Here is a 7,839-nt window from a genome sequence, read left to right as displayed (position 1 = left end):
TGAGTAAATGTAAACACAAATCACAATTTTCAGTTTTGGATATGTGATCCTTCTTAACAAACCTATACTAAAAATCCACATATATTATACTATATATTTAAAGTACGAGCAAGTGAACACCATTTCACTTATTCTTTACCATAATTAAATTGAGTCATACATCGTGGGGAAAAGCCAGCACAAACTTCCAAAGAATACCAGTGAAATTCATCAGTAAATGGATAATATATTTTATACATATATATGTATAAAATCAGTGAAAAAATAAAAATATATCTAAAAAACAAAATTTTGTGCATATTTATATATATATAAAACAAAAAACAAAATCAGTGAACTATAGTCAGCCATACTTTCAAATATATATTTTTTCTGATTTTAAATTTTAAAAATATTATTTATACAAGATTGAGGAGTAATTAATATAGTGAAATAATTTAAGAGTAGAAATAAACAGTATTTTATTGCACATATTTATGTGTTCTTTTATGTAAGTATAAAATCTGATTCCTTTGACACTATAGGTACATTCTAAGTAATCAAATTTGTATGTAGTATGATATCATGTGGTTGTATCATGATCACATAGTTAATCTTTTTATATGGACAAAAATACATAAGGAAGAATACAATGAAAAGAGACTATATCTCCTTGGAGAAACAAACTTGCTTTTATTGAAAAAAAAATTTTAATTATGCTGTATACCTGAAACAAATATAATACTTATATCAACTGCACTTTAATAAATAAATATATATATATATATATTTAGCTTAATGGAGGAATATCAAAATTCTGAAGGTTATAAGGAAATTTATAATTGAGAAATAATTTCTTCTCAAACCTATTTTTTATTTGGCTTGTGAAATGAGTTCATCTACTGAAATATCTTTTTTTCTCTACTCAGAACTGCCTTGTCAAATTTTGTGTTTGTGTGTATGACTCACCTACCTGAAAAACCTTAATCTTATAAGAAACCCAAATATCCATCTTCCCATAAATCTCTGCTGTGAACTGTGGCAGAATAATCTCATCACCTGGAAGATTCACCAAACTCAACTTTCAGAGCAAACCCAATATTTTTTATTTAGTGTATAAAAAGTTGGCACAGTTACTAATAAAAATCTCTATTTTACTATTTTTACTTACTCATCTCAAAATATTATACCTCCTCCTATGCTTGCTCTTGCTGATTACCTAAAGAGATAACAGAGGAAACAAAAAGGAGCTACAACTTCAGTCTACCTACTCTGCTACACACTCACCTCATTATTTTCTTTGCTGCTGATGAACAAATGGCTATAGAACTCCCAATCATAATTAAATTTGATAGCATGACAAAATGAATCTATAATTAATCTATATTTACTAAAATTTGTATATAGCTATATAATTTTGAATAAAAATAATATGAACAAATGTCCTTTCAACATTTGTTCACATTATAATGTGTTTGAATAGAAAAACATTAATAGATTGGATCAGCAATTAACAGAGTAGGTTCAACAGATTAGTTACTCCTGAATCCTGTTGTAATTGGAAATTGTAAGGTTATACAAATGTAGTTGGAAATTGTAGAGTAAGTTCAGACATCATACAGGGAACATCACATCCAGATGATTTAGGGAATATCTAATAGCAAAAAATTATCTAATATTTGAAAAGAGTCCTTTCAATTTCTTGGTTTATGCAGTTAAGATTAATTTCAGATAAGGAACTAACTTAAATATCAAATGCAAAAAGATAAGAGAAATGTTTATGAATGCCAATGAAAAACCTGTAAGAAATGACTTAGATGGATCTAACATTGAAAAAAAAGAATCCACTGACAGAAGTTTTACAGATGCTGCTTTCAGATTAAAATGGGAAGACATTAGTCATATCATAATCACTTTTAGCCAATTTATAATTTAACATAATAAAGGTAAAAGAATCATAAGTTTCTGCAGCAGAAGAAATAAAACAATCTGATAGGCATAAGAAGAATTTTATCAATAATAACAATAGACAAAATTGTTTGATTTTGACCATGATAATTATAAATAAAAACTCAAGGAGTATCCTTTGCCAATAACAACTAATCTATAATCTGACACTAAATTGTTTTGAATTTTGTGGTCCCAGATAGTTTAAAAGATTCTTAAGAGGAAATTTAAAGTACCTGAAGCAATGTAATTTCCCATGTCTGTTTGAGGGATAACAGAAGGGACAGTGATGGTACGATGAGTTCACTGCCAAATCATCTTTTTAAGTAATGCTTTAATAACAGGTGTTGTATGTGCTACTGTGTATCTGTGGGGGTGCGTGCGTGCATGTGTATTTGTGAAAACAACAGGGATTGTATGCATTATGTAGTCAACAAAAGTCTCTAAATTCACCTAATAGAATCTCCCAGGGTGTCAGTGTGTCACAAAGGAATCATGCAAAACGAACCATGATCTATGTAATTGAGATCCCCAATCTTATGTTTCAAGTAACAATTTGGAATAAATTTCCCAAGTGGAAAGTTTGTAGTTGTTAATCTGGAATAAGAGCTACTTCTTTTCTAATTAGGAGCATTCCTAATCAATGAAATAAATGTATACATGGCATCATAGGTAGATTATAAAAAGGGGTATTGACATAAGGTACATAATTTAGCACCATTTGTATGTTATAAGCACATAGAATAATACACCTTTTGGCAAAAGCACTTAAAAACAAAGGTACAACTTAATGCATTGCCAGTTGTTGCTTTATGGACATAGTGCCACACAGTTTATCTTTTAAAGCAGTACACTTTGGAGTGTGGAAGAGGACAACAGGCCTAAACCAGTTATGACTCAAATAACTTAGATGTAGGGTTTCTGTTTCTACAGGGGAGAAGAAAGGACTGGGATATAGAGATACAAATAAATATACAAACAAATAAATAAATAATTAAATAGTGAAAGAGAGGGGCCTTATACAGATCAGTATTAATGTGCCAGAAACAAATTTATGACAAATCAACCATCTGTAGTCAAGAAGAAAGTGATATTATTCTGTACTGAAAGCAGCCCTTAATATGGATACAAGTGTTTTATTTATTCCTACTTCTATTTATTATGTTTATTGTCCCTTCAACAGGTTACTCTCTCTCATCTTCAATCATCCAAGTAACATTTTCTATAATATGCTTAATGCATACTTCACATCTGGCATATTTTAGTAGCTAATACATATATTTGAGTAAATTAACAAACACACCACATAAGATAAAATAATTATCAGACAGTAGACAAGAATAGCTTGTTATAAACTTGGGTTTGATGACAAAAGAATCTGGTACCTAGGAAAAGATTGTTATGTCTCTGATCCCAATATTCTCAGTCCTCTTGGTATTACTACTCATTTTCATAATAGCAAAAACAATTTAAGGACTTTTCCATGAAGTTCCAGTAAGTCTAGACACCTTCCAAGATTCTGAATATTCCAGCAACAGCTGCCCACATAATCCTGAATCTCTTTACATCTAACACCAAACTCTTGCTTCTAATCTGTTTTATATTCATAGGGGATAAAGAAGCATCAATGCAAATACCAATCTTTCATGTGACAGAATTTTATAACAAATGTAATGATAATAAAGGTAATGTTAGCATGGAACAAGTAACTTTGAGTATCAAAAATAATGTCTTTCACATTTCTAGAGGCTGCATGCATGTCAGTATAGCAATTGAGGTTGGTATTTAACATTATTATTGAAGATACAGAAGTTAATTTCAGTATTTAGTAAAGCTAACAAGCAAAAATAGTTTTAAAAAATATTGGCAATATTTCTGAAATAAGTAATTCCTAAATGTCTCTTTCTCTTATTTTAGGTAATCTGCCCTCTCCAAGTAAATAAATGAATAATTCACTCATTTTCAGTCTCTAAACCCCAATGCCATTTTAATCTTTGAGTTGTAAAATCTCCTTTGAGAACAGGAATGGGTGATTTCTTATCTGAGTAGTGTAGAAAGCCGATTTGCACAAAATATATGCTCCTGCTATCATAGATGCTATGTTAAAGACTCATAAAATTAATGTTCCCATTCATACTTTTCCCATCTACTCACTAAATCTTTAAAGGCAGGGTATAAATCTCTCTCGGTGAAGAGGCAACATTAATTTAAATAAGTGAAAATTTTTAACTCCAAAATGATCTGAATACGATTGGGATGTTACATTTATATTTTGATAATGACTGTGTTAGTCCTTACATAGATACCCAATCTTATGGATGAGGATATAGAAGGAAGTCATTTAGATCCAGAAAATTCTTTCATGATGTTTTTACCAATTCTTCTAGAAGTTTTCTAAACTTCTGTATTTTGGGTTTACCTATCATTAGTAAAGCAGACTTGTTAATAACTTCACAGTGGTTCTCTACAGGTTCTGACAATCACATACTGAGTGCTTATACTTTGTTCCATACTTTGTACCAAGCTCTTCGTATATGAAGTTAGTAAGTCCTCCAAATAATCCACTCTAGTAAGTAATATTGCTCTAGTTTATTGTTCAATAAATCTAAGGAACTTGGTTTCTTATTATGTTATTCCAACAACAAATCAATAGCTGATGGAAGTCTTTTTTGAGGAGAAAGAATGTTTTTTGAACAATACAGTAGTTACAAATTATAGATTGATTTATTTGCAATGTGGAAATTTTCCATATATTTCTTTCTTTTTCTTTGTGACAGCTCTTTATAAGTGTCAGTTCTTGTGCATGTAATAACAAACTTATTTGATGCCTTTAGAGGATACTAGCCTTGTTGTGTTACCTCTTGTGCAGGGTATTATTGATGATCATTAATTTTGGTTATAGAATCTCCTTGGAGAAATTTTTTGAAGTTTTATGTTTTTTTTCCTTTCATTTTAATCCTGTTTGGAAAACATTGCTATCCCAGTTACATCATGGGAGATAAACAATGGCAAGAAGCAGAAGGGAATGTCTTATTAATCAAGTTCTAAGTACGCTTTCTAATCTTTAAGTAGAAAATCTGAAGGTGCCAAAAAATAATACTACACCTCCTACTTTCATTACAGTTATGTAATTTTGATTACATGTGGTCACTCTTCCCCATCAAAATCTTAAAATATCTGGTTTTAGTTGGAGAAAATCTCATGTCAGTTATGAGAAAGGGATCAATTACTGGCACTGTTTACTTTCTAGACTTTCACTAATTCCAGTGCCTTCTCTGCAAACAGTTTCACCAAAAGCATATCTCCTCACCAAACTAAAGACATTCTCTAATTTTCTTTGTCCTTTTACCATAAATGATGAAGTTAAGAAAAGATGGTGCCAGGAGGTACATACTGGTAGTTAAAATAGGCACTTGCAGGAGAGGATTTGCACTGATGAGGAAGGTAAAGGCAGCTCTAGAGCAGAAAAAGATGGCCCAGACGTAGGTCATGTGTGGCTAAGGCTTCACGACTTGACTCCCATGATGGAAGGCAGAAATCCACAGGGAGGATTAGGACACAGGAGAAAGTGATGAAAAGGCCATCACAGAAACCAATGACAGAGGCTATGCTGAGACTGCAATGCCTGGTGGCTTCTTTGTCTATATATGCCAGCTTCACCAGAGCCATGAATTCACCATACGTGTGGGCAGTGTTTTGAGTCCTATAATAGGGCATCTCCCTGAGCAGGATGGGTCATGAAGAAAATAAGGCCACTTCCCAGAATACCACAGAAGCTCTCATTTTGACAGTGTGAGCCTGGATGAAAATGGTGATATAGTGTAGGGAATCAAAGATGGCCAAATAATGTTAAATGGTCATTGACAAGAAGGCAGTTTCCATGGCTGTAAAGCTGTGATGAAGAGCATCTGGGCCAGAAAAGCATCAAAAGTGATGTCATGGGCTCTGAGCCAAATAGACAAGAGCCTGCAAGGCAGCATAGATATATAGAGAACTAGGTCAGTGAGCAAGAGCATGTACAGAAAGAGGAACATAGGCTCACGCAGGCTTCGCTTCTCCCTCACCATGGCCAGGATGATCATATTCCCTGCCATGGCCACCAGGTACATGGAGTAGAAAGGAATCCCAACCCAGATGTGCAGGTGCCCCAGTCTTGGGAGGCCCATCAGTTAGAAAGTGTTTAGAGACACTTGAGACTTATTGGCTGATCATAATTTAGTCTATAGGGACTTCGATTACCCTTCTCTTCCACAAGACAAGGCACTTATCCATGACATTGATGAATCCATGACAATTGGACCTAGTGAGTAATAATAGCAACTACTCTGGATTTACTGGTTAGACACTTGCATATCAAAGGATAGGAAATCAACAAAAATTCAGAGGCCTTCTACCTTAGTGAAATTTCTAGTTCCCCAGTGGTGTGGGGATATATCAAGCTATCTCAGCTATGGTGAATATGTTGCATCTGATCTTTTACTACCACAAAGAGGTCTGACATCCAGTAAGATATATGAGAGAGAGCTGAAGAAAACATACCTGAAGGAAAGTGACAAAGGGGCAACATATTTCTCTGGGTATGCTACTGCCATCCATCTACCAAATGACCTGAATAGCTATTACTTTTGAGGAGTGGCTCTACAGTAGGTCCAGGCTGCCGCTCAGGTCTTATGACTGGGCAGATCCAATAGTGCTTGAAGCATTAGTGGCTGATAGAGATGCTCTTTGAACCTTTGGTACCCCACTGTATGTGAATCACAGCACACACCCTTAGGTTTTTGGAACAAAGTTCTACCTTCCTTTGCAGATAATTACTCTCTCTTTGAGAAACAAAATTTGGCTTGCTGCTTGACTTCCGAACAGACTGAATGCCCACCCATGGTCTACCAAGTTACCATGCAATCCGAGTGGCCCATCATGAACTGGTGTTATCTGACACAAGTCATAAAGTGAGGTGTTCACAGAAGCTCTCTCTTGTCAAGTGAAAGTAATATACACAATACTGGGTGTAATCAGGCTCTGAATGCACAAGTTACATGAGGTGGAGGCAAACATGTCTGTGGCACTCACCTCTACTATGTTACCTGCTCTATCCTAGCCTGCATCTGTGGCCTCATGAGGTTACTCTACAATCAGTTGAACAAGAGAAATCTCAAGCCTGGTTTACAGATTAGTCTGTACAACATGCAGGCACTAAGAAGGGAACAGCTGCAGCACTGCAGACAGTTTCTGGAACATACCTGACAGAAAGTGATAAAGGGAAATCTTCCCAGTGGGCAGAACTTTGGGTGGTGGTTGTTTATTTTGCCTGAAAGGGGAAATGACCAGATATATGATTGTATACAAACTCATGAGGTGTGGCTATGTTTGGCTGGATGGTGAAGGACTTAGAAGAAACACGATTGAAACATTGGTGACAAGATGATCTGGGAAAACCCTGTGGACAGATCTTTCTAAATGGGCAAAACCCCCAAAATGTGAAGATACTTGTTCACTGTGTAATTATTCACCAAAACTTGACCTTTGCAGAGGAAGATTTTAATAATCGGATGGAGAGCAATCAACCCCTTTCCCTAGTCACTCTTTGCCCAATAGGATCATGAACAAAATGGCCATGGTGGCGGGGATGGAGGTTATGCCTGGGCTCAGCAACATCAACTTTCATTCACCAATTCAGCATGGTTTTGTCATTTTTATTCCCTGTTGAATGCCCAATCTTAATCCATTTCCTTTTAAAATAATTATTAGTAGGTAAGAACTTATTCTTGCCCTTCTTTGTATTGTTCGCTGACTAGCGGTTCCTTGTTTCTTTGTTTTCTGTTGTCTTCTGTTGTGATTTGATGATTTTTCAGTGTCATACTTTGTTCCCTTTCTCCTTCCCTGTGTGTGTCCAATAGAGGTTTTTCCTTCATA

Source organism: Manis pentadactyla, chromosome 9 (assembly GCF_030020395.1).
Source record: "Manis pentadactyla isolate mManPen7 chromosome 9, mManPen7.hap1, whole genome shotgun sequence".
In the NCBI taxonomy this organism is placed as follows: Eukaryota; Metazoa; Chordata; class Mammalia; order Pholidota; family Manidae; genus Manis; species Manis pentadactyla.
The sequence above is the reverse complement of the archived record's forward strand: the minus strand, read 5'-3'. Positions refer to the sequence as shown.